This window comes from Nematolebias whitei, chromosome 1 (genome assembly GCF_014905685.2).
Source record: "Nematolebias whitei isolate Nwh7 chromosome 1, NemWhi1, whole genome shotgun sequence".
In the NCBI taxonomy this organism is placed as follows: Eukaryota; Metazoa; Chordata; class Actinopteri; order Cyprinodontiformes; family Rivulidae; genus Nematolebias; species Nematolebias whitei.
This window is the reverse complement of record NC_056498.1, coordinates 64,344,478-64,372,268: the sequence shown is the minus strand read 5'-3', so window position 1 is coordinate 64,372,268 and position 27,791 is coordinate 64,344,478. Positions and strand designations below refer to the sequence as shown.

At 37.8% G+C, this 27,791-nt stretch overlaps 1 protein-coding gene across 2 annotated transcripts in view; it reads left to right on the top strand.

Annotated features, from left to right (window-relative positions):
- Window positions 1-27,791, top strand: part of pcdh15a (protocadherin-related 15a) — a 207,842-nt gene that overhangs the window by 32,067 nt on the left and 147,984 nt on the right. The window lies entirely within an intron of this gene.

The window sequence follows — 27,791 nt, the reverse complement described above, 5'->3', positions numbered from 1 at the left end:
TTACAGTTCCCCATGGATGTCTATCACTTACTGTAAGACTTCCTCTACTTTATGCTGTATTCCATTACAATAAATGCTGCTGTGCTCATGTGAAGTGGGATTCACAGGTGGGATTGTTTTCTTGCTATTGCTTTTGTAATGCAATACATTTAAAAAAAAAAAAAAAAAACTTCCCCCACTGAGACTGTGTGGTAGTATAACAAAGTGCAGTGGCTCAGCTGATGGCACTTGTCATCTTATGAAAGATTTTTTTTTTTTGTTAGAATCATTGAAGTGTCATTTTGAATGTGTTTTTGCATTCAAGGAAAGTCGATTCTTATTGCACTTGGTCCATTTGTTCAGCTGTACTGAAGTAACAAGGACGTATGTGCGTGTGTGTTTGGATCTGTTACCTTGTAAGGCCCATTTTTCCAACACATACTACAATGTGAGGACCAACTGCTCTTTATGGGGTCCAGAGCCCATAAGAAGAAGTGCCATTGGTGGGTTAGGTGTTAGGTTTAGGACTAAGGTGTGAATTGAGGATGGGTGAGGTTTAAGGTTAGGTTTGTACTGGTAATGGTTAAGTTTAGGATAAGGGTCCAGGTTACGGTTAGACTATAGCAATGAATGAAAAATGAATGTAAGTCTATGCAAAGGTCCCTGTGAATATAGAAAGATAAACTTGTGTGTGTGTGTGCATGTGTGTGTGCAAGTTTGAGTGAATACAGATGGTGTTTGGCATACAGACATGATTTGGGACTCTTTTAATGAGTCGTCTGCTCCCCGTGCAGATTTAATTTCTGTGGTATACCTGTGTTACCACCATACAGGAGCCAGTGGAGCTTAAATCAAGCATGCAGCACTTGAGTGGGTCAAATAAATGTCGTATACTTCTCCTTTTCTTCTTCATCTTCTTTCTCAGCCTTTTCATCTCGTGCCCCCACTCTTCATTGGTCTTTTTCCATCTCTTTTATTATCTCACCTTCCTGGCTTTTTTATATTTTTTATCTTTCTCTTTGCATTTGGTGTATTTACTACTTTTTATGATGTGGATGAGTAGGGGTGTACCCCCACATGTGCTCATGTTTGGAAATGAGGAATTCTGACTGCTGGATGGGTATGTAGCTATATGTTCAGATTTTTTTTTTTTTTCTTCCCCTAAAAGGAGCAGGTGTGTGTTCGTCTTGCACAGTTTTCCCTGCAGATATTAAATCTGCAAGTTAAAAGAGTTTAATAATCGGCTCTCACTACAGATGGCATCAAGAGCTTATGTATACAGTCAGAGCAGTTTTTCACAGATGCTCCGTTTCTCTGTGACACTGCATGCACTCTTGGCAAAGCTTAGTAGACGTTGGTATGACTTTGATAGAGAAATTACATATGCATATGTCTTGCGTGTATAATTGTATTTCAAGTGTATAAATGTGGGTAGTGTAAGACTAGATCAGTTATTAGTGCAGTAGTTCACTATTTATGCTGTTATTTGGTTTCCGTCATTCCTTCCTCTCAGTGAATGCAGCTATGATTTGATGCTTTGATCGATTATTAAGGGAATTCAAGAAATGGAGGTAGCCAAGTCTGTATCTGAAAGCCTCTCACACCCCACATGTTCCTGTGCTCCGTGCAAAGGAATTTGCACTAATCTTTCTCATAAAGCTCTCATTTACCTGGGATGTGGGTCTCCTCTGGTCCCACTGTCGTTTTGTTTATCTCTCTGTAATAAAGCAGGCCACGGTGCATCCTTCCCATAATAGAATGTAAAGCAGGTTACCCACAGGTACTGACCAAAGCAATTATACTCTTAAATGTGTTTCATCTTTTATGGTCTGTCACACAGAAACCATGCAAATTTCTAATAAGATTCTATCTTTGCTGAGGGTATTCTTTTATTTTCCGCTCAGCTCTGTGAATTACAGTTCATTTATTTATTTTACTTTTTTAGTCAGAAAAGAAAAACAATAAAAGATAAGTACAGTAGTCCCTCGTTTATTGCGGGAATCCATACCCTGAAGCCTCGCGATAAGAGAAAAACCACAAAGTATGAATAGTAATACAAGTAGTAAGTAGTAGTTTATTTTAGTATACCGGTATATATAAATTAAATAATGATTAATTTAATTAAGCACCTCCAACCATCACAGACATCTATACCTCCAGATGCAGGAAGAGGGCCACCTGCATCATGAAGGACCCCACTCACCCAGCACACACACTTTTTGCCCCGCTCCCGTCAGGAAGGAGGTTAAGGAGCATTAAGTGTAGAACCGCTAGACTGAGGAACAGCTTCTACCCTGAGGCTGTTAGACTCATGAATATCTAACCAGGATAATCACGGTGAAAAAAATAAATACATAAAAACATCATGCTGCTGCTGATCTGTTTCATGTTGCTGCTGATCTGTTTCATGTTGCTGTGTTCGTTCGTACACATCTGCTCACACAGAATCATGTTTGTGTTGCTGTTCAGCTAATTGTTTTTATTGTTTTTATGCTTTTAGTGCTTAGCATATTGTTAGTTAATGTTTTTTTCTTAGTTCGTACCATAGATCTTATTACTGTTTTTCTTTTGCAGTTTATTGTTGGATGTAACTGGAACCCTGTGTACAAAATTTCGTTCCACCACATGTACCACATGTGGTGCGAATGACACATAAAGAGACTCTGACTCTGATGTGTATATTCAGGTGTTTTAAACCCTTCCCACACTCTTGCAATATTCTAAACAATGTTTCTAAATGCTCTAAAAGAGCACAGAATGTCATGATTTCCCTCTCTCTGCCTCCTCTCAGCCATCTGCGAGTGCTCTTGGCCACGCCCACTTCTCCGCTCTGCACGAACAGCTGATCATCTGCAGCAGGAAGTTTATCCTGCAGTAAGGGCTGCACAGAAGTGCTAAATAATTTAAAATAATTTATTTTAAATTTAAAAATCCCATGCCGATTGTGTAGCTCATCCATCAATCAGCCAATTGTGTATCATGTCCAATCTTATTTTGAAAAACTGCCATAAAGCAAGTCCACGATAAACGAACCCTGAAGTAGCGAGGGACTACTCTACTCTTACCCTCAGCTTGTTCGGACAGTTCTTTCAGTGGCAGCCAAGTGAATTAACATCTGTGTGTATATGGGAGTATCTAGTTGTGACAGTGCATCGTTCTAAAACTCCACTAATGCACAACACACAGACACCAGCAGCTTATGTCAAAGACAAATAAAAGCAGTCTATATGGAGAAGAACAAATATAAGTGAACAAGCAGACCTGTTGATAACCAGAAGCCTGTAATTTATCAGGGATGGATGAGCAGCTTGATTCTTGCAGCTACAGAACAGGTTGAACCTAATCACCTGTTCAGGTATTTAAGATGCACTTAAATATATATATGGTTTATTTGCTAAATTAATTACATTTCAAACTGCTGCTGCCATTTATGGCTGAATATCAGCCTACCATGTTGTAGGCTGAAATCCTTTTCAAGATATCTAAGAATATTCCATTATTTTTTTTGCTCACTTCTGCCTTTCTGGGTCACAAGAGCTGCTGGTGCCCATGTCCCGCAATCACTGTGCAAGAGGCGGTGGACACCCTGGACAAATTGTAAGTCCATCACAGGGACACATAGAGACACATAGAGACAAATGAGACGATCAAACATTCACACTCAGTTGAAAGTGAGAGGGAAATTTGAGGGACAATTGAAAGTTGCCAATTAGCCTAACATGGATGTTTTTAGTCTGTGGGAGGATACGAAGAAAAAAAATAAAAAATGCAATGACATTTGTCAATCAGAAAACCCATGGTGAGAACACACAAATTATACCCAGAAAGGTCCTAGACTGGATTCAAGCTGGCAATCTTCTTGCAGAGAAGCGATAGCTCTACCAGCTGCACCATGCTGCCCTATATCTAACAACATCCAAGTAATATTCCAGAAAATAGCAGCATCCAAATAAATTTTAAAAAAGCACAATTATGGAGTATTATGTATATTTTAAAGCCAAAACCTAACTGATTTATAACAGTCGGCATCCAGACATTGAGAAATGAACCCCCTTTCTGGTTCTTTTATTTGTATTTCTTATTTATTTATTTCAACTTGTGTTTTTATTCTGGGAGGTTTTCACTTAAGAAAAAGAAAAGCCACAAGGGGAAAGCAAGTCAGTGGCTCAAATGAAGCGTAACATGTTTAATTTATCTTACAGGGTGCTTGCGCAGACCCACTGACAGGTGCCATACACCACATATATAAAGTCTCACTCACTTTGAGGAGTGGATCCACTGGGAAGACTGTTTTCCATATGCTTTTTTCTTCTTTTAGCCCAGCAGCAAGATCCAAAAGCATTAAGAACGTTTAACTTATTGTGTAATGGGACTTCCATACAGGAGAGAGCACATAGGCATTGAGAGAGGATGATATACTTTTTCATTGGTCATTTATTTTTATTATCAGTATATGTAATGCTGGTAGGAAATCAGAATGCCCATTAAAACACTGACTTCTAGCTTTTATCTTGTCTGGGAGAAGTTATGATTAACATCAACAGTTTAAAACATATATGCCCATCTTGAAATTGGGCACCACAAGCTTATATCAAATCAGAAATATGTCTTGCTAAAGGGCTTTTAGCAGAGGAAAGTCAATTTAGCATTCTCTCATGAAGTGTGCTGCCAAGGTAGAAGCACTTTAAATGCTGATAAATAATTAAACTTTCATGAAGGCTGTCACCGACTTGAATAAGATCAAAACAATGTCTCATTGCAAACAATGTCAGTAGTCGTATCACTAAAGTGTGTGCTTGTTGCAGGTGGCTTGATGGGAAATGTAATCCTTGTCACGAGCTTTAAGGATGTTTTATTGGGTTTTCTTTTCTATTGTTAAGTAATTTAGCGTTTTAACTTTTTTTTTTTTGATGATACTCTTTATTTTAGAATCATCCTCTTCTTTAGAATATCCTCACTAAAACACTCTGTTATGAAATGATTATTTTTTTAAGGAATTAAATGTTGCAAGAATATTAGTTGTTTAAGGTCCTACTATATCTCACTTTGACAAAAAAAAAAAAAAAAGTTAAACAGCTGTAGTCCTGAATGTAACTCATCAAACAATAGTAGTTATCAGGAGGGTTGTAAATAGATGTATTGTGCGTTGTAGCGTTGTACAACTGACAAGAGTATAATTTGCAACTATTTTACCAAGAGTGCTGACAACATCTTGATTTATGTCAAAGTTTTTCACAATCGAACAGCAGCACCTTTGGCATGTTTGCAGATTTGGGTACATGGTATCCCTTTGATGGTCATAATCGTGGCCTCCAAAATCACAAAAAGAATGTCACTGATGTTATTCTCAGCAGCTACAAAATAAAAGCTGCACTATGACGACCTAAACGTTATGGTCAAAATTAACATTTTAAAATGTAAAAATCAGTACTTCAATTGAGGCACAAACAGTAAATATGTTTAAGACAGACAAGGTAGAAGCTGAACGTGTACTCAGAACATTGTCTTTTTGCTGTTTGCTGACATTTGCCTGATAACTGCAAGCACTGGTTTTCACACTTCAGGGCCAAAACATGGAACTGGCAAGATACCTGTTGCATTAAGTCAACACCGGGATGATGCCTTATCAACAAACACGGGGACAGAGATAGGAGTACCGTGAAGTCTTATCTTCTCCAGTCACCTTCATAAATCTGTTTGATAGCAGAATACACTGAAACAGCTAGACCACCAGTTCTATGTTAGCCATGGTAAATGCTGCTGTATTATTGCTCCCATAATTAGACGTTAATCTCGCCAATTAAAACTAGTCACCTGGGTCATGATATATTTAAATGCCTATATATGGAAATACAAAACTCGCTTCCTTGGTTTTTAAAGGATGATGTTGGCAACTTCCTGCAGCTCAGTTAACAATACATAGGACTTGTTTGTGAAAAGTTATGTGCTATCAAAAAATACACGTCTACTAATGTTAACATAACAAAACATAACTATTGGTTGCTGGAAAACAAAAAAAGGTCAAATTCCCTTTGGTCAAATGAATCACCAATGCCTGGTCTGCATGTGCCTTTTGAGCATTTGCTACATTTTTGTCTGTTTGTGCACATTTCTGTTCACTTGCAGATACAGCATTTCATTGTTTAATGCATGATCAGAGACATCCAGCACTTGTAAGTTCAACTTTTAAAATAAATCTGCCCGTGTCTGATTAAAGCCTCCGTTCACTTGTCTTTGTTAAACAGATTCGCACTGATCCCTTTTCAGTTGTATGATCGCACCCAGATGTAATGATTGCTAAGGTCATCAATATATAATTATGGTGTGTCTGAAAGGCTGGGATTAGTGTGCACCTGCTCCTTGTGGATTAGAGGGGGAAGCATGAGGGATGTCTATTCTGTGAGGCTCAGTTAAATACTATTCAGTACATTGTCACTACCCTTGTATAACAACTTTTTAACAGCTTAAAGGGAACTTATTGTATTTTTCCATCAGTTTTAAAGTGCCCTGCAACAGCCTGCAAACTCCTTGTCTACATGCTCTGTATAAAGCCACTGTAAGTGTTGCTATTTTTTTTTTCCAGAACAATCAACAGATAAGGGATGAATGGATTCCTTGAAGGAGAAACAGGGAAAAAAGTATTAAATAGGCATATAAAGAAAACAATTATAATATATTATTGGAGTAAACAGTGAGCATAATTACCTTTGTTCCTCTTGCAAATCACTTGGTGTTTATCCTCATTACCCATTAAAAACAGACCTTTCGTGTGTTCCACTGCACTGTATCATTATCTGCATGAGCATACTTGGATGGTTTAGGTGTTTAAATATCAATAAAGAATGCAGTCTGTGTGATGCTAATTTTATCTGACTAAAATTGCTTAATTTGACTGAATGTGTTTGTGTGCGATCAGAGAACATTTCAACATGCAAAGTAAATCGGCTGTGCTAAGCTTACAGAACACAGTTGTTTTCTGTCTGCAGATATTCTTTTTTCAGTGCCTATGGTTTTTTTATGAGCGCCTCTGCTAGTGTGAGCACGCCGACATTACTGTATTATTCTGCCGGATTTTCCACAGAATGTGGTGGTATTGTCACATTAGATTAATAGTGTCATCATAGAATATGCTTTTTTTTATTTTCTCTTTGGGAATCCAAGTCCCCCCCCCCCCCCCCCCCCTTTTTTTTTTTTTTTTTTTTTTTACTGCAGCCCCCCTTTTTATGTACGTGTAGAGACTGTAGAGCAGGATGATGGTTGCTAGTTCCTCAGTTTTTCTTCATTGTGTGTGTCACAGGCCAGCTGAAAAACTGCAATCCAGTCTGACTCATAGTATTAAATTTTGCACTGAATTGGAGAAAGAAATGTTCAAGTCTTTCACTTATTTACACACAGGTTGTAGGGTTTCTTGATATAATAGCACATTTCAATGGTGATTTGTAAGTGTGTATGTGTTTTACCTTCAAGTGAAGGGAACAAAATGTATGGACATTTTTAATTTGGGGTATGTGTTTATGAGACCTTTGTATAAAATAAAATCCTTCACTTTTTTTGTCAGACCTAATTTTAAGGAGGCATGCTGTATGAGACTGCCTTTGTTGTTGTTTTTATTTTATCTTTGCCAGATGGTAATTTGTGTTTTGTCTGTTATTTTCCAGTAGATTATAATTAGGAAGTGAAGTGGTTTAATCCTCTTAGTAGAGTGAGCACACATTAAAATGATTGGTCATTCATATTTCATATCAGGGGCTCGTTTTCAAACAACAGACATGCAGAGCACAATGTGTTCTGCTTCACATTAGAAATGTTGCTGCTGTGAACTACCTGTTCACTTATGATGATGATCAGAGTCACAGTGGATGTAGGATAAAGTGCTTGAGAAATTGGTATTGATTCAGTCAGCCACTCACATAATAGGGACTTTGGTGGTGTGTGTGTGGGGGGGGGGGGGGGGGGGTTTGGAGGGGGGGATTTGACTGCCATCTCTGTCACCAAAAGATTTTGAGTGCTCCGCTATTGTAATTGTAATTAGTACTTTAGTATTATTTTCATGAATTATATTTAGAATGGAAACTAAAAATGTGCAATTTTTCTGTCGCAAGCTTACCGGATCCTAGTATTTACAACGAGCAAGCTGTGAGGCTATACATACTGCTAATTTTAGAAAGTTAACAGAATTAACAACGTTGAGTCAGGTCCTCTGGACAGATTCTTCTCTGTTGAAAAAATGAGGAACACCACACATTTGTGTTTTTATCCCTGCACAGGGGCCATCCTCATCTACTTTGAGAGAAGAAAAAAAATGTTGCACAATTTTTTTTTTTTAAGATGTTTAAAATTTAAGCATGAAGACTCTGAACTTTTGAAACTCTCACAAGAGTGTTGAGAACCCCACCAGAATTTCCAGACATTTTGGAGACTCTCTTGAATGCAGTTCCTCAAAAGTTGCAGCCAAGTTAAGTACTGGCCTAAACCTTGAGGCAATCACATTATTAACTCTACTGTATTGTTGCATAGTTTCAGCAATACAATACAATAACTGTGATCTTGGCATTTTTACTTACTTTTTTTTTTTTTTACTGAAAATCAAGTTTGAAGAATACCTGTAAAATATGAGCAAATGTCTTTGTTACTGTTACCATATTCATTGAGATAACACATTAGAGAAATGAAAGTGCTAACATGGGATGCTGCTCACCATTGGATGTTTGTAAGATGGTAGACCTTGATTTCTGAGCTATTTCCTTTGTTTGTTTGTCACAAATGAGGGAGATAGGGTAAACATATTTGTGAAAGGAAGGGTTTTGTGAGTGGGAGTTTTCTTCAAAGCAGACTAGAAACTACTTTGTGGGTAAGGCATTAAATTAGATTTTGTATGCACTGGTGTAACCTCACTGCTATAAAAGAGGTATTTGGTAATTGACTCACTCCCCACCCTCTTCTGATATATTTTGCTGTGAGTCCAGTTTAAGTCTGAAATACTGCAGAGTAGAATGTATCAGCATAGCTCAGACCCGTTCTTGTGATATCTGGACCAACATTTACATCACAGTACCTTGAGTCTTCAATAAGCTTTACTTACCAGATCTTTGTTAATGTTTAACAAATATTAAGTATCAATGGCTTTATATCAATGTAGTAATACAAATTAATTCTATTGCAAAACACTGAAATTGATATTTTTGGATTAAAGCGGTTGTATTTTTTTTACGTAATTGTGTTGGTAAGAGTATTTTCTGCTGTAAGAGAAAAGACATTTATGGAACTGACAATATCCCTACATTTGGGCAAAACATGTTTTACTGTTGCTGCTTTTATCTACTTTGAATTAAAAAAGGTAACACTTTACAAAAAGGTACACAACATTTGATTAACTGATAGGGAACGCCTCAGGAATTTATCAGGAGCTAATGGGTAGTTAATAAGTACTTACTGGGGAACACACAGCCACGCCTTATTAGGGGACTACTGGTTAGTTACCTTGTAAATGAAGAGGAACTAATCAAGAACTTATGGGTAGTTACAAAGGAAACCGAAGAGGAAGGAATCAGGAGTTAATGGGTAGTTAACTAGTATTTACTGGGGAACACCCATCCAAGAGTGTGGTACATGTTTTAAACCCATACCACTCTCTTGCAATGTTCCTTTCCTAAGAATTTTCTAAACTCTTAAACCTTTTAAAAAATATATTAAGTTTAAATGGATACTCACCAGAGAATATGAAAATGAACTGTCCAGTGATGACAATGAGGGTGATGAAGATGAGATGAAACCAGGGGCTTTGCTTTGTCCTTCTTAGTAAAAGTGTAAGACGTCATCCTTTTCCATAACAGGCCTGTTTCATCCACGTTAAAAACTGGTTCAGACCTGTAGCCGCCCTCGGCGATCAGATCTTTGACCCTTGTGTTAACAAACTCCTCCGCTTCTGCTGTATCAGCAGATGCAGCCTCTCCATGTAGAGAAACAATTTTTAATCCAAATCATTTTTGAAATTTATCGAACCATCCCATTCTACTTTTTCTTTAATTGTCAGCATCTTCTGCTGGCGTTTCGGTTTGCCGCCAGGAACTTTTGAATGCACAGAACGTTTAGGAGCCAGAAATCTTTCTTGTGAATCTTACGTTTGTAAAGTTGAATTTTATTTCATTTTTTTAAGTTTCCATGTGACAATAAATTTTACGTTTGAAAGGCCGGTTCAGCACTCATGACTTTGCTTTTCAAAAATACTGTTGGGCAGAAAACAGCGTCCGAAGGCACTACAGTTACAGCACAGAATTGACTTAAGGGCTATGTGGTCCTTATGAGTGGTGATTATAGTACAGTGGAGGCTGGAAAAAAAAAAAAAAAACTACAAAATGGTAGCGCCTGTCCAAATTATTATTTTTTTGTCATTTGTTTCACAACCATGAGTACAGTACAGTGATATTACTGTACAGTCCACCATTGTGTGTCTTGTAATTTTTTTTATTATTTTTTGGTCCAGTACATATTATTTACTGTACGTCCACAAACCACCACCATAGATCAAGTCCGCAGAAGTCAAACCACGTATTTGCGAGGGACTAATGTACTGCATGTATGCAAGAGTCTGAATCCAGTGCATGTGCAAGTTCCAGATGCACCGAACAACTGCTGAAACAAGCGAAGAGCACTCCGTACCATTTTTATTTATTTTTTTACTTCTTCCTCTTTTAACATTTTTAGGTACAACATAGTCACTGTCAACTTTGTAAAGGTGGATGTGTCAGGCATAACTCTTTCCTCTGGAAAATTTGCCATTTTTTGTTCAACAAGTGGGCAGCATGCTGGCGCAACTGGTAGAGCTGCTGCCTCTCAGCAAGGAGGTCCTTGGTTCAAACCCCGGTCCAGGGGCCTTTCTGGGTGGAGTTTGCATGTTCTCTCCGTGCATGCGTGGGTTTTCTCCGGGTACTCCGGTTTCCTCCCACAGACCAAAAACATGCATGTTAGGCTGATTGGTAACTCTAAATTGTCCCTAGGTGTGAGTGAGAGAGTGAATGGTTGTTTGTCTCGTTTGTCTCTATGTGGTCCTGTGATGGACTTGCGACCCGTCCAGGGTGTACCCCGCCCCTCGCACAGTGATTGCTGGACATGGGCACCAGCGACCCCCGTGACCCAAAATTGAATAAACGGGTAAAGATAATGGATGGATGTTCAACAAGTTTTCATCTGTATCGTCTGCATACAACACAGTGAGGAAGGAGTTCCCTGGCAGCAACATTTGCATTAATGATCCAGTGCTGTTTTCTCAGTTTGGACAGCATACCTATCTTTAGTTAAAATTGCAGAATGTTTAACTTTTACAGGCACTATTGCTTTATTTGATTAGCCACCCACTCGGGATCAAGTTTGTAAAGAGAACTTCTCTTGGAAACACTTTGAAGACCATCTTTGATCAAAACATTTTTTTTTTGTCATGCGTACTGAATAATTGCTTACTCTGCCTTTGTCAGATCCTCTGGGGTCAGGTTTTGTTTATTCAGAGTGCCTTTAAATCTTTCCATTCTGCTCTCCATTAATTGTTTTTTACTCTTCCGACTGTTTTCACAAAGGTTGTCAGTCACCATGAACTCCTTTCTTTTCATTCACAACAACACAGGAATTTCTTTAAGCTTTAAAAATGAGGCAACAGATTTTTAAGCTTCCTCCAAGATGAAAAGTGTGGATCAGTTTGTAGCATATTTTGATTCTTTAACAGTTACTGTTAGCTCTTTTTTTTACCTCAGGGTCACCTGCAGAAATTGCATGGACTTCAACATTCAGGTTAGGCAAGTGCTTATCTGATCTGTGGAGGAACTTTGGTTCAGTGATCCATCTTTCTCATTTAAATAATTCATCCACTCTCATTCCTCTAGATGATTAATCGACATGTTTTCCTTTGGAGCAAACATGTATTCATTGATTCACAACTGTTGCTTTTCTGATAAAAGAAATTCTGTTCATCACAAAAGTGTGAAAATGTCTGACTTCATTGCAGATGTATTTTAGTACTGTTCTACAGTCAGTCCAAAAAATTGACCTTTCCAGTTTTACTTGCAACTCCTTTTGCAACATCTTATCCACTCGAACTGCAAGAACTGCAGCTGTCGGCTCCAGCTGAGGAATTGTGACTTGTTAAAGAAGAGCAACTCTGGCTTTTCTCACGAGGAAGGAAACATGAAGCGTTATTCTTTTCCCGTCTTAAATAAGACACTGTTCCATACCCATCTTGGCTTACATCAGAGAAATTACGAATTTGTGCTTTGTCATCTGCAGTTTTCATTAAAAAAAAATCTTCTCATCTTGGTCATGAAATAGCTCCAAACAAATGCACTTTCATTCTGTATTCCAGTGCAGGTTGTGCACTTTCACCTTGATGCCATCACACGAAGCTAACAATGTTGACATGCTTTTCTGAGACATGAACTTGGTGAAAAATAGCATCAATGTCAGCCATTATGGCAGCAGGCTATTGTCTGAATCCCATAAGGATCCCAGTGAGTGAACTGGTGAGATCAAGTCCCTGAAGAATCTGGCTGTTCAGTGATGTTCCTTTATATGTTGTTCCACTGTCAAATACAACTCTTAACTAGCCTTTTTCAGGGACGATAAACTCCATGATAAGGGATGCACCACACTTTTCCATCACTTTGTTTCAAATTATCTGCAGGCACGATTTCTGCATATACTTGAGCCATTGTGTTATTTAGAAATGCTATGTATTCATTTTTGTAGTGACTGTCCTTTGCAAACTTTTGAGGTTCTGGAGGCGCTGCTCTGAAACACAGTGTTTATTTGTCAAGTTGGGGTTGTTATTTTTATCATAATGAGTCCCAATTAGTTTTGTTGAACTATTGATAATGTGCATCAAGTGAAGATCCTCTCAGGACATTCCAATCTGCTCCTCTGTTGCTCTTTCATAAAGTCATGGTTATACTGAGTAGTGGGATGTAACTAAGTACAAATACTTTGTTACTGTACTTAAGTACATTTTTCATGTATCTGTACTTTACTTAAGTAGAGTTAAATGTGGGTACTGTACACTTTTACTCCACTACATTTTACATAAAGTATCTGCACTTTCTACTACACTACATTTCTATAATGCTTTGTGTTACAAGTTACATTCATGTTGTGGCTTTTTGATTTGTTCGTTAGTTTGAAAGTAACCAATGGTGAGAGGGGAGTTGGTCCAGTGAATCACTGCAAAGTGTGCAGGTAACTTTAGGCCCACCTTCAAGAAGAGCTGGGCCATTGACATATATTCTAGTATGTGTGTCACTGAGCTGGGTGCACCTGCAGCACCACTAACACACCCAAAATGTATTCCACCGTAAGAGAGTCAGCCAGAAGATATGCTCCACCCATGGCCTTATTGAAAGACTGCTCAGTACAACAGGACAGATTCTCTCTCCCAAAAGAGCCAGACTGGACTCAAAAATCTTTGAAAACCAACTTCTTCTGAACTTGAACAAGAAATTCTTGCAGCAATATTAAAATGTGTCAGTTCATGGGATGTTAGGAGACAAGAGATGTCTCCAAATGGCTCGACACTCAGGTCCAAGTTTTAAAAATGGTGTCAGGAAGTTAAAATATTGTTCAATATTGACCCATTACAAGGTTGAATAGACAGTATTTTAACTAGAGTTGATGACAAACTGGAGTTGAAATGATCAGTGCCTGTTCCTTTGTTAGTTGTGTCTAATGCTCCTTTTGTTCAGGCAGACAACTTTTACTTAAATGTGTTTACTGAAGTTAAATGACACATTGGTTTTGCTTTGTGTTAAATAAAAACTTTCAAAGGTATAATCAGTCCTCTTTCTTATTTTGATCAATGGCATTTAACTCTGCATGTCATCCCTGAAATACTGACACACAGAATCACAAGTCCAAGTGTGAACTGTGTCACAGAGTAAACACAATAAAAACATGTATTATCTGCAGCATTGTTCAGTAAAATGGCTCAACACTATTAATGTATTACAGAAAATATACATACGGTAGGCAGACAAAGATATATAGACCATTGCTTTATGTAATTAGGAAGTACTTTTACTAGAGTACATTTTTGTCTATTTATTTGTACTTTTACTTAAGTACAGTGAGTACTTTCTCCACCACTGCTGATTTAACAGCATGTCCTTAAGATGTTACACAGAGATCCTATTGGCTGTTACAACAGCACAGCCAGTCCTTTTGCTGTTGTTGCATCTATTACACAGTAGTCCATTTATGACCCAGCCAGTTATTGTTCAGAGTATGGTCCATCATTCACATGGTTTATCAGCTCCCATGGGTCCAGTGCATCGCAGCATCAGTCCCAATGAGCAGTTCCACATCTACATCAATGTCATGAAGCTTAACATGTTCAAATGAGGCCCCTGATCAATGTCCTCCTGCTGTGGTATATTCACAGTTGACACAGACATGGTCTTCCGAGTTAAAACATCAGGCAATTTGATGAAGGTGTGAACTCCCACACCTGTCTCTTCCAAGTCAGATAATATGTGGGTACTGAAAATCTTATTCTGACCCATTGTTCTCAGTAGAATATTAGTTTTTTGCCCCTCAGATTCAACTTTCTTGACAGATTTTCTTTGCTAAATATACCATAACATACAGGGTTCAAAAATGTCTACATTTGTGCAATTTCCGTTGTACAGCTGTTGCTCTTCTGGCTCTTGACTTGAACGGCAACATTATAAAAAATGGAATCGTCACTGAAACTAGTCCCAGTATGGCCGCCAGTCTGCGTCGCTGTTGCTGGGACGTTGACATGTCTGTATGTCACCTGACGGATTTGTCCTGAGGATGCACCTTCATCCTGTCGCTCTACATGAAGACCTCATGGGTGCTTTTCATGACACACATAGCAATCCAAATGATTCTTCCAATCTTTGTTCCAGTGCACCAATTTCAGACAATCAAAGCAAATACCTTTTGCCTTGATAAAGTTGAACTTGTCTCAATGTCTATTGAAATGCCAACACTTATCTAGTAAGTTGAAGCTTGAAGCATTTTGAACAGTTAGTAACAGGGTTTTATTCTGTTATCAGCAGACTGAGCATTGCTTCTTTAGCTGTACTGACATCTGTAGCAAAACTACTTCTTTTTTCCTTTGTTTGATGATATTAGAATCTCTAGAATTGCTCCCAGATTGTGTATCTTGAATGTTGCCAAACACAGGAACTGAGGCAATTTTGACTTACTTTTCAATAAAAGTCACAAGCTCTGTGTCCACTTTGCTCTTTCAGCTCACAATCAATAACTCTCGTTTTTTTTTTCCCCTTTTTTTTTTTTATAAGGAAGTTTTAAAATGATCATGTTCATGTTTGATGGCAGGTCCAGTTCATTCATGTAAACAATTTTCAGTGTTACATTTGAACATCCTCTGAGAAACAGAGAACATAACTGGAGTGCTTTCACGTTTTCACTTTTAATAGGTGTCCAATTAAGACTCTTGTCCATATAGGCAGAGGCAGTTTTATGCTCATTTCTAAAATGTTTTGATACATCATCAATAATCCAGGCCTAACAAGGTTAAATCGGGTCTTCTGGTTGTTTGGTGAAATGTTTCATAATTTTTCCAAAAGACTTCTTCAGTCTGAAGAATCAGAATCAAAATCAGACTTGATTGTCATTGCACCGAAGCACAACGAAATTTCAGTTCAGTACAGCCTGTCCAAAGAAACACATGCAACAAAGCAACATAGACATGGGAAGCCGGGTGCGGGTGCGGCCTCGTGAGAGGTGCTGCCTTTTCTGTTAGATAAGGAAAAAGGAACACGAAGGAACGAGGAGATATTAAAAAATCGTCTCTCACATTGTGTCCCTAACAGGACACAGTGTGAGGTTGCAAAATACGTCAGCACAAAAAAGCAACATACATATGACATAATACTGTAAGATTCATGTGGAGTGGGTGAAGTGGGAGTGGAGGCTCCCAGCACAGGCCACCCAAGAGAGTGTCACAGCCACCTGGTGCCTCGCATCCAACCTAGGTTACCACACCAGGGGGCAAAAGGAGGGAGGCCAGCGAAGGCTGTGCTTTGATGGGCATATGAGTTGTGCAAATGAGTTTATGCATGTGTGTGTTTGTAAGTAAGTCCATCAACACTGTTCCAGACAGCTCCATAGATGTCCTTGGTGAAGGAAACAGTTAGTGGAAGCAGAGCATCTTGTTCACATAACATCCAGGAGAATATGAGTCAGCTTTCCAAGGCCAACAAGGGGAGCCAGAGTCAGATAACAACAGATGTTTTGGGTCACGCCTACTCCTTTGATTTCTGTCTGCCTTACAGTTCCACTGGTACATATCAATGGCGACTCCAAACAGTCAAATTTGTGGTCAGTATTGCCGAGCCGAGCTTGCAAGTTCTCCAAGGTTGAATCCTTCCCACCAGCGAGATTCAGGAGCCCCAAGTAACCTGTGATTCGCAGCAGAAATCATGTCCAGCTTTTGGCTCAGCTCACACAGCATTTGAGTCTGAGTGTTCACAGCATGGCACATTCCTTCACACAGGCCAGGCAGCTTCACAATGGCCAGAACAGTTACTGACGTTTTTCAAATTTGTCTATATGCCAGGTAACCACCAACTCCAAAAAGAAAAAATCCTGTTATCATATATCCAATTATATACACATCTTCAACATCCTCGACCAACAATATGGACAGACTTGATCTTCCACTGGCTCCAGGAATCCGTCTTATATCTGGCTGCAAGTGTCCCATCGGGGCATGAGGGCTCTCCTTCACCCTGTCCTTTCGCCAAGAAAATTTGCTCATTTGCATTGAGAGACCAGCTGACTAGAGCCATAATTTACAATTCGGAAGATATGCAAAGAGAGGCTCCAAAAGGTTCACAGGACAAAGAGCATGAAGCAGGGGAAGGAGCGGAAGTAAAATGTGTCTGCCTTCACCGAGAGCAAGAAGGAAAAAAAAAAAGACTTCTTAGTATAAAGACATTTTTATCCTAAGAAGTCTTTAAAAGACAAAACATTTCAACAAAGAAGCATTCATCTGAATCCTGACTTGACCATGTTAGTTCATTTCTAAAATATTCAGCAAGAAAGTGTCTGGCTCTGTGGTAACCTTGTTCTGGAAGTAAGTGTTGAAAACTGAGCACAAAGTCTTTAGGCTGTCCTTTTGTGTATTCTTCAAGTAAACGTAAACAGTCACTCCAGTTTTCTGTTTTGACCTCCTCTGCACTTTCGAAAGAATTCATGTATGACCTGAACTTTGTTGCCCTTTACTGAAGAGGGTCTCCATCAAGCACAGATATGCTTCTTGATGGAAGAGCAGAAGATAGGTTTTGCTTAGAAAATAGAATAGTTATGTCATTGTTTGTCTTTGCAGGATAGAAACAATATCACTGTGATAGTCCTCAAGCCTTCTGAGTTTACATTGTGTTGACTGTGCCACTTGAGCTAAGGCATCAACTTTAATAATAAGTTCATTTATTTGTGACTGTCTTTATTTAGGCCTCACAAGATGTTGCTGAGGTGCTGCAAAAGTAGAGTTTCTTCATTTGGGACAAATATATCCACTGATGTGGACTTTGTACTCGTTCTTTTTCATAAAAGGAATTATTTCCATCAGACTGTTTTGAGCCACACAGTGAGTTTATCTCCAACTCGTGAAGACTTGCATTTGTTGCCGCCAACTCTGTTTCCAAGACTAGTTGTTCTTTTTCCTTTCACAGCTTTTTCTCTTGTGCTTCAATTAAGTATTTTTTCTCTAATGCAGCGGTTCGCTACATCAGCGCTGCCATGTCAGCCTTGGCTTTAACACGTGTGGAGGATGTGGAGGAAATCTGTGATTGTTGTGATGATGACTTTGAGTGAGCTTGTACAGTCAGAATGTTAGAAGCACTGTCTTCTGGATTTATTTCATTAGAACATGTTAAACTTTGATCATCTGGGTTCACGTTTGGCTCATGACCCAGTTTCCACAGCCAGACCTTTAATTTTTTTCCCAAAAAATCATCAAACCCTGAAACTTTCTGCTGAAAGTAGTCGTTTTGCCTCGTCACCTCCTCCTCTGGTATGATAAGCCAAAATAAAATCATGCAAATCCTTTGCATCCTGAAAGCATTTTATAAACTTGTCAAACTCGGAGAACACTTCATCGACTTTCTCTTCTGCTTCCAATAACACAATTTTGTCCATGTATCATAAAGCTCGTTTGCATTTTAAACTCATTTTTCTCGACATGTTTTTACAAAAAGATTCAAACCTTTTGGAGTAAACTTGATGCTCCTTTTTGCCGTTGTTTGCATCTCAGTGTCATCCTTTGTGCTTTTTAACAATGGACATTTTCAGCATTTTTTTCAAAAGATTTCAAGTGTTCCACAACTTAACAGCATGAAGAAAATCAAAGTCAGAGTCAGAAATTCTTTGTCATTCGCACCACATGTACGTGTGGTGGAGCGAATTTATGTACACAGGGTCCCAGTTACATCCAACAATAAAATGTATGAGAAAAACAGTAATAAAATCAAAGATATGAACTAAGAAAAACATCAACTAAATATACACTAATAGCATTAAAAAAAATTACATTGAAAAGTAACACGAACATGAGCATGAGTCTGTGTGGGCAGATGAGCACACACAAACACCTCAACATGAAACAGATCAGCAGCAACATGAAACAGATCAGCAGCAACATGATGTGATTTTTCACAGTGATTATTCTGGTTAGAGATTCATGAGTCTAACAGCCTCAGAGTAGAAGCTGTTCCTCAGTCTAGTGGTTCTGCACGTAATGCTCCTCAACCTCCTTCCTGAGAGGAGCGGGGCAAAAAAATTTGTGTGTTGGGTGAGTGGGGTCCTTCATGATGCAGGTGGCCCTCTTCCTGCATCTAGAGGTGTAAATGTCTGTGATGGTGGGAAGGCTGACTCCAACAGTCTTCTGTGCAGCCTTCACCACTCTCTGCAAAGCTTTTTTTTCTGCAGCTGGGCAGCCTCCATGCCACACGTTGATGCTGGAGCACAGGATGCTCTCCACTGCACACCTGTAGAAGGAGGTGAGGACTGAGCTTCCCAGATCAGCTCGTCTCAGCTGCCTGAGGAAGTAGAGTCTCTGGTGAGCTTTCTTGATCAGGCTGGTGGTGTTGTTGCCCCAGCTGAGGTTGTCATTCATGTATATACCCAAGTACTTGTAGCTGGAGACCACTTCCACCGCAGATCCTCTTATGTTCAGGAGGGTGTAGGTGTGTTTGTTCCTTCTGAAGTCCACAATCATCTCCTTTGTCTTCTTCACATTGATGTGAATGTTATTCTCTTTGCACCAGCTCTCCAGGTGTTCCACCTCCTGCCTGTAGCTGGACTCATCATTGTTTGTGATGTATCCCACCACCGCTGTATCATCTGCAAACTTTACAATACGACAGCCTGGATGGGTAGCTGCACAATCATACGTGAGCAGAGTAAAAAAAAACATTCCTATTAAGCACTGATTTCACTGCTCTTCATGCATGGCCATTTTATAATGCTAACTTTTTCTGAAAGGAAGATGCTGGCTGGTTCCCAACTGCACAATTATGCAGCCATTTGGCACTTTGGTCATTAACGTTCATTAGATTTAAAGACAAGAATGCTGTCTTTAAACTTTGATAGTCCAACCATTTTCCTTTACAAAATAAATAAGATAAGATAGGATAAGATAAGATAAACTTTATTGTCCACCAAGGTGGAAATTCTCCTTCAGCTCTCCAACCATAAAATAAAACACATTCATACAATCAATGTCAACAATTTAAAACACTTTTCATGCCATAGGTAAATGTTATCATTTGGTTTGGTTAAGAGTGGTTATTGCACTCGGAATAAATTACTTCTCATATATATACAATATATCATCACGTACGAGCTCTGATGAGTGAATTAAGTTTTTTTGATTCTTGCCTGAAGCTGCAAATCCATCCAGTAAATCTTTACAGATGGTGATCCATCAAAACGTTGTCCAAATTGTGTCCGGTGGTAGTCCTTTTTGTACTTTATGTAGTGGAGACTTCTTTCAAACTCAAATCATTTTAAAAAATCCAAAGGCCACTATTGCAGTGGGGTTGCTCTTCAATGCAATGACTAAACAAACATTTGTGCTTCCTGTTCCTTCTTCTCTGCTCTGATAATAAACCATAGACCTACACCAGTTCATGCTAGTCTTACACCTGCTCACCTATTTATGGGTTCCCACAGTCTTTGCCAATCTTTTGTAACCAAGCAAACTAATGCAACAGAAATTACTTCAAATATATATATATATACAATGTGTTACCACAAAAAAAAGTAATTCTAAAGGAATTAAACAAATTATAATTATTTCAAATATGAAAATGATAGAATAGCTCATACACACCGTTTTCTGATTTATCTGTGTAGGTATGTTGTACATCTAACTGGCTCAAATGATGGGGATATTTCCAGTCTAAAAACCAGAAAACCATACCAGTCATTCCTGAACCCTCTTGAACTGCATGACATTTTTGATATGCAAATATGTTCACCAAATTAATGCAACGCGAAGAAGTGTTGGTACAGTAAATACAGAGCTGGCTGCCATGTAGGCACTGATGGGACTTGAGTCATATACAGTATCAAGACTGTTCACTCTTTGTCAAAGGTCTCACATACCAGTTTATGGTCAATGTAATGAATGCTCATTTTACCTTGGCAACAAGTTTCCTGCTTTAGTTTTGTGACCTGTTTAATAGCATTTGAAGGAGCAGATAAAGTTCTTGAGCTGCCAAGGCAGAAAATGTCAAACACTTTTTAAGTATTCCTGGATACCCGCAACTTAAATGATGGACAATTGCCTTGAATAGTTGATGTGATGTCACTGACCTGATCTATGGACATTTGTCATTTCAATATACCTTAATATCAAGTGAAAACTAATAGGAAAGTGCTACAAACTGTGGACTGTGAAAGATATTTCATAAGACTTGTATTTTATTTTGCAAAGATTATTTCACCAATTGAAATTCCCTTATGCCAGGTATTAGTGGTGGCAGTTTATATTTGTTTCCCTGTCATCAAAATACTGTAATCTGTTTGTGGATTTGGAGCTTTCCTAATTATGATAGGGGCATGGAAATGAGGTAGAAGTACAACTATGAAATATAATAAAACAAAACTTGCATGTAAGAGTCTTCACTTATTGGTTTACATGCAAAAGTTAGGTGCTAGTTTTATAATATTGCATATAAGACTGAAAATTAATTGTATGAGCAATTATTTTGAGGGTACATTTTGGTTGTTATTGCCAAGACACTTGTTACTCAGCTTTAATGTCAGTTCATCCAACAGCCATTGCTACTATAATTATAGCATACCTTGCATTTAAATTGATGAAAAATAAATAAAGGCCATGTAAGACATCTTCACATATTGTCTTATGATTTATTATTAAAGTCGTTGTTTAATTGGGATTTGTTTATGTACATTTTGTAGACTGTGTTTTTAATTTTTAAGGGTTTTCAGATTTCAGTGGGAGTTACTCAGAGGTGTGAGGTGAAAAACTGCATGCTGTTAAATAATAATAACAATAATAAACTTTTTAATCTATTTCATGTAAGAAAACCATAATTAGTCACTGAACTTTTTGGTAATACACATGCAACTTATCTGCCATAGCGATGGAAAGAAATTGAAATTAAATCAGTTTTGGATGAGACAGTCTATTGTTGTACCCTGACAATTTTATGCACTTTACCCACAACATTCTCAGCATGTTTGTACCAGAAACTACCATTTTGATCAACTTACAAATAAATTTAAAACAAGCCTTCAATGGAAGAAAATGTTTGACACAATTCTTGGCAGGGTTTCATCTTGGATGACCTTTCTTTTTGTAATCAGAATAAGCAGAAGACAGATTTTTTTAAATATATTATTATAAACAATAAAGTACTAAAATGCATTATGTGTACAAAGATTTCAATGGCATTCCTATTTTATGATTCTAGTTAACACCATTGCTGTTTTAATTTTGCTTGATGCCCTTTGGGTTTCTTGACAGCTGGTGAATGTTTGCATTGAATTTGCTGATGTGAGTATACTTAGGGAGGGAGTCTGGAAACAGCAATCACACTTACCTGAGAAGCAGAGACGTTAATTAAACAAGGCTGAGTGAGAACATAAGTTTTAAGAAATGTTTTTGTTTAATAAGCCATTTGTGCTGCAAACCCTCGAGACAAGGGATCTTCAATATGTGGTTCTGGGCCCAAATGTGGCCCTTTGGTCCCACTGCCGCAGCTCTTTAAAACATTTATCAAAATTAACATACAATTTTATTCACTTTATTCATTTTAAATGTATGCCATTTTACTTCAAAGTGGGATGCTTATCAAAATTGGCATAAACTATAATTTTGGTTCTCTTTATATAATCAAGTTATTTTATTTTGTCCTAAAAATGTAAAAAAAAAAAAAAAATCATTAAATGTTAAATTTTACTATTTATTTTTGGCTTGAAACACCCCACCCCCCTTACAACAGTTTCAAAGTGGCCCATGGACCACTTGTTGATAATCACAGTTGTAGCAGGATGCACAGCTCTGGGCATTTTATCTGATGAGCAAAGGAGCAGAAATGTCTCTTTTTTTAATCAAAAAGGTTGCAGAGACTCTAGACTTACAACAATATATGTATCTGGTTATGTTTCTGTAGTAAATGGGTTTTGACAACTTATTGTGATTACAGATGTTTTCTTGTCAACTAAGTTGCAGAATATCAAATTATTTAAAATTTTATTCAAATGAGGTGTAGTGGTTCTTTGTTACAGTAAATTGTCAGGGTTTCCTTGTAATGACTGAACACTACTGTCTTTCAATTTAGAGTTGAACTTGATTCTTGATTTTTGTTTGTTTGTTTGTTTTCTTGTCTGCAAAATGAAAAATATGCCCAATTTTTATTTTTTTATTCTTTTTGCCTGTTTCTCACTGAAAAAAAATATAGGCATTTTTAAGGTACTTAACAAAAAATCTGTAATGAGATGGAAAAAAATATGGTTTCATTGTTTGTGTATTATGCAAATGTTGAGAAACACATCATGTTTATTGTTTCCAAGGTAATCTATGAGATCCTAACTGAAGTGGCAACTGAATAGCCATAAACTCAGTAAAAAAAAAAAAAAAATCTCTTTGATGTGACAATGCAAATACATAATTAATTTCATCTGCAGGTTTGTTTTAGAGACGGATTTAAAGAAGAAGACAGCGTGGGAAGAATTTTTTATAAGAAGTCAATCAATATACAATATTTTTTTGGACTATGAGGTGCACCGGATTCTAAATAAGGTGCATTAAGCAAAACAAGTCCATTTTGACAGATTTTTGAGCGTTGTGTGCCACATAAAATTGGTTTGAGGTCAGTAAGCACAACCAGATTTAATACATAAGGCGCACTGAATTATAAGGCTCACTGTCGATTTTTGAGAAAATTAAAGGATTTTAAGTATGCCTTATAGACTGAAAAATACAGTATGTTTGTAGAACTCGACTTTGTGTGCTGAAAAAATAAGAGTTTTTGATATTTGATGTTTGTGTGTGTGTGTATAAAGAGAACATGCCTGAAATGTTTGTAGAAAAGCAACACTGTGCTGATCATGTGTAAAAACTGCAAAGATCAGGCTGTGATTAGAAGAAGCCAATCAAAGAAAAGGGACAAAGTGGACAGTGCTCACAGGACCAGTCTAATATAACATGCACTTTTCATGTGGCTCCTTTGACAGATACTAAATATTTTACCAGTAAAGCACTGAAATGGATTAATCCCCCCCCAACACACATTAAAAACCATCTGGGTAGGGTTCTGGGTTTATTGACTTTTGTGCAAATATGTTGCCAGATGTTCAAACAACATATTACGACGTTTAATTCTTTAAAACCAACTCATGTGAAACTATTTTTATATATTTTATGCTTCTGCTACATTTTAGACTTTTTTTTTTTTTTTCAGTTTGTGGTGTCCTGAAATTACTTTCCTAAACCAAGTTGTTCCTTTTGGCAGTCTTTTCTTTATGGCACAATATCCTTCTAATGCAATCAGACAAAGGACTGAGGCCTAATTACATTTTAAATGAAACCCTATGCAGGCGGTACAGCGCGGCAGTGGTTAGAGCTGCCACCTCTCAGTTAGAAGGTCACCGGGTCTTCTCCCAGCCTGAGGCCTTTCTGGATGGAGTTTTTTGGATGGAGTGAACCTGAGTGTTTTGAATACTTCTCTCTCTTGCCACAAACCAAAATCATACATGTTAGGTTAATTAGTAACTCTAAATAATCCTTAGGTGAGGGTGAGTGTGTGAATTATTGTCTATGTGGTCCTGTGATGGACTTGGACTTGTCTTGGACCTGTCCAGGGTGTACCCTGCCTCTTATACAGTGACTGATGGAGATAGGCACCATCTCCCTGCTACTCTGAAAGGGGAAGTGGATGGATGGATGGATGGATGGATGGATGGATGGATGGATGGATGGATGGATGGATGGATGGATGGATGGATGGATGGATGGATGGAACACTTTGCTTGAAATTGTTAATTAGTGCAGTTTTTTAATAACCTGTCACTTTTTATTTATTTATATATATTTGTACTATTCCTCCACATTTATCTGATGCCATCTTTGAGGGATGCCAGCATTATTGATATTTTGAATAAATACAAGCCCTCTGTGTTGTCCCTGCAAGGTTAGTCTGCTATGAAGCTCCCTCTGACCACAAATGGCACAGAGTCATGAGCTACCAGAGACTGTATTAATTTATAAAGTACCCAGTATGTTAAACACTGTTTAGCTCCTTCCTGAAAATGAGTGTGAGACTGATGAGGACAACATCTTTGCTGTGTGACTGAGATTGAGGGAGGAAGGGGCTGAATTTTGCCCATCACGGCAGGGGATCTGTGTTTCAATTAATGTGAGAAATAAGATTCTCTGCCTTCCCTTGTAATCTTACCAGCCTCATAACTTACAAGTTTAGACTTGCTAAGATATGTAGCTCACCTCTCGAGCTACTGAGGCAGATGTATTTATGTAAAGATGTGCTTTAGATTAATGAACTTGCAACATGGGGGCTCTTTTGAATTTTAAATTAAATTTTGAGAAGAATCATTTTTCAGAAGGAGTTGAGCAAAGTAATACAGATAATTACTGGTCCTTGTGATCACAACACACAGATGCATCAAACCATGATGCTGCAAACAAAGAACGCTGTCATTAATAAGAGCATGAAAATGCTGCCGTGGGTATGACAATTATAATGTCCAATCTTTCATCACACCTCCATCTGTGCTCCTTCTTGAGTCTCTAAGTGATTAATGACTTAATGGCTAAACCTAATTTAAGACATGACAAAGTACCAAAAAATATAGGCTGCAAATAATAATAATAATAATAATAAAATACATTTTAAACACCACCATATCCCAACGCTTTCCAATTGGTAGATATTCATTCATTCATTCATTCATTCATTCATTCATTCATTCATTCATTCATTCATTCATTCATTCAAATCCCTAGCCACAATATGGCTGTAGAGTATGATGCACATCATATATACATATTAAATCTGAAGCATGTTGAATTCATAAAGTAAGGATTATGGTCAGTGAAGTCAATTGCTCATTATATTATAATTTAATAATTTACTGACTCATTTCTTGATGTTTAAACAAAATTGTGTTTACTTTCTGATACATGTGTCTGTGGGTTTTATATGTAGGTAGATCTAGGGCTGGGATGTGCTAACTTCTTCTTCATTGTGTCATTGCTTATTTTATTCACAAATTTGGCAACTCAAGAGGCAAATAATCTTAAAATGTTGGTGGTGTTTCGAGTGTTAGCCTCGAAGATTGTTTGGACAAAAATGAAATGCATACATGATCATACTTTCTCATACCATAGCATACTATACTTTCTCATACCCTTACCGTGATCTAATTTAAAGTAAGTACTCATTTTAGAGGCAGGATGGAGTGGATGGAGAAAAGTTTCAGGAGTGATTTGTGACAAAAGGGTGGCAGTAAAAGTCAAAAGAAATGTTTATAAGACAGTTGTGAGACAAGTTGTATGGTCTGGAGACAGTGGCATTGACAAAAAAAGACAGGAGAAAGAACTGGAAGCAGCAGAAATGAAGATGTTGAGGTTCTCCTTAGGAGTGCTAAGGATGAAAAAGATTAGGAATGAGATCATCAGAGGGACAGCACAGGTTTAACAACTGGGAGATTAAGTTAGAGAGGCCAGACTGAGATGGTTTGGACATGTCCAGAGGAGGGACAGTGGTTAAATTGGTAGAAAACTGTTTGAAATGCAGCTGCAATAATTGCCTGTTCCAACTAGTTAAGGCATTGACAAAGAACATTCAAGGGTGTCCATGAGCATTTGGCAGTAGGATGTTACTTTCTGGTCCTCTGGGTTGAGGGGCTTAATATCTCTGTGGATGTGGCTATACCCCCTATAGATGTCAGCACATTCCATTATATCTAAGACATTTGGAACTCAGATGAATATTTTCTGTCATATTCTTTGAGCTCTTTTGTAGCTTTCCTACTGGTTTTCACATAATGTATATGTTTATTTTAAAGTAAAATGTCAAAGTATTTTTTGAATGTAGCCTTTCTCAGGTGAAAAGATTGCATTGTAACACAATGAACAGTGTTCTACACTTTACTTTTCAGAGGTCATATTTAAGGCTGAGTAATGTACTTAGATTGATGTAACCACCATAATGTCATCCAGTGTAGAATAGACATTTTTATGCTTTGAGTTCAGCAGTTAGTTGTTATCCTATTGAGGTTTTCCAACCAGAAGTGAAAGATAGTTTTAAACAAAAACAATAAAAAAAAAAAATATATGGCTGTTAGTGCCAGCTTTATCTGAATTTTTGTATGGTGCCTCGGGTCAACTGATCAGCTGCTCTTGGAGGTGCTGAAGTCCAAATGGAGGCTCAGAGGGGACAGAGCTTTTCTATAGCCGCTCCAAAATTATGGAACGATCTCCCTCTTCCCATCAGCTGAGCCCTTTCTCTGTTCATTTTTAAAACTCTTTTAAAAATGCATTTCTATTACCTGACTTTTGGCACAGCCTGAAATTTCTTCTACATTACTGTTTTTATTGGTCTTACTGTTTTAAATGTTATTATTCTGTGTTTAAATGTTCTTGGTTTTAAATGTACACCACTGTGGTTGTTTTAAAGGGCTTCATAAATAAAGTAGTACTAGTAGCAGCAGCAGCAGCAGCAACAGCAGTAGTAGTAGAGCATGGACTTTGTTGGTTTTGAACCAGTTTGACATCACTGTCGACGAGGGAGAGGGTCGGCACCGGAGAAGGAGGCATGCCAAAAACACCATCTTAGCACTAACATAACTGGTTTGTTCCACTTTGGAGTAAGCTGTTGGGGAAATAATCAGTTTTGTGTAGTGTGTTTCCTTGACTGATGAAGCCTTCTGGATGGAAGGGGAAACGTTTCAGCACGAAAAACAAACAAACAAACAAACAAACAAAAAAACAAACAAACTCAGAAACAGTCCAGATTACCTTACTGGTAATTGTTGCTAGTAGTAGTAGTAGTGGTGCTAGTGGTGGTGGTAGTAGTAGTAGTGCTTTTTCTAAAAAGGTTGTCACGTCCTCTAAACTGGTTCTTCTCTGTTGAAACATTTATTATTTTATCTAAAACACTTCTACACTCTGAGTAGCTGCAAGCAGACTCAGTTGCAAGCAGACTCAGTTTTACAAGTTGCTTCATTTCATAGCTGATCAACCAGTTTGCTTATTATATATATATGTATGTATATATATATGTATGTATATATAT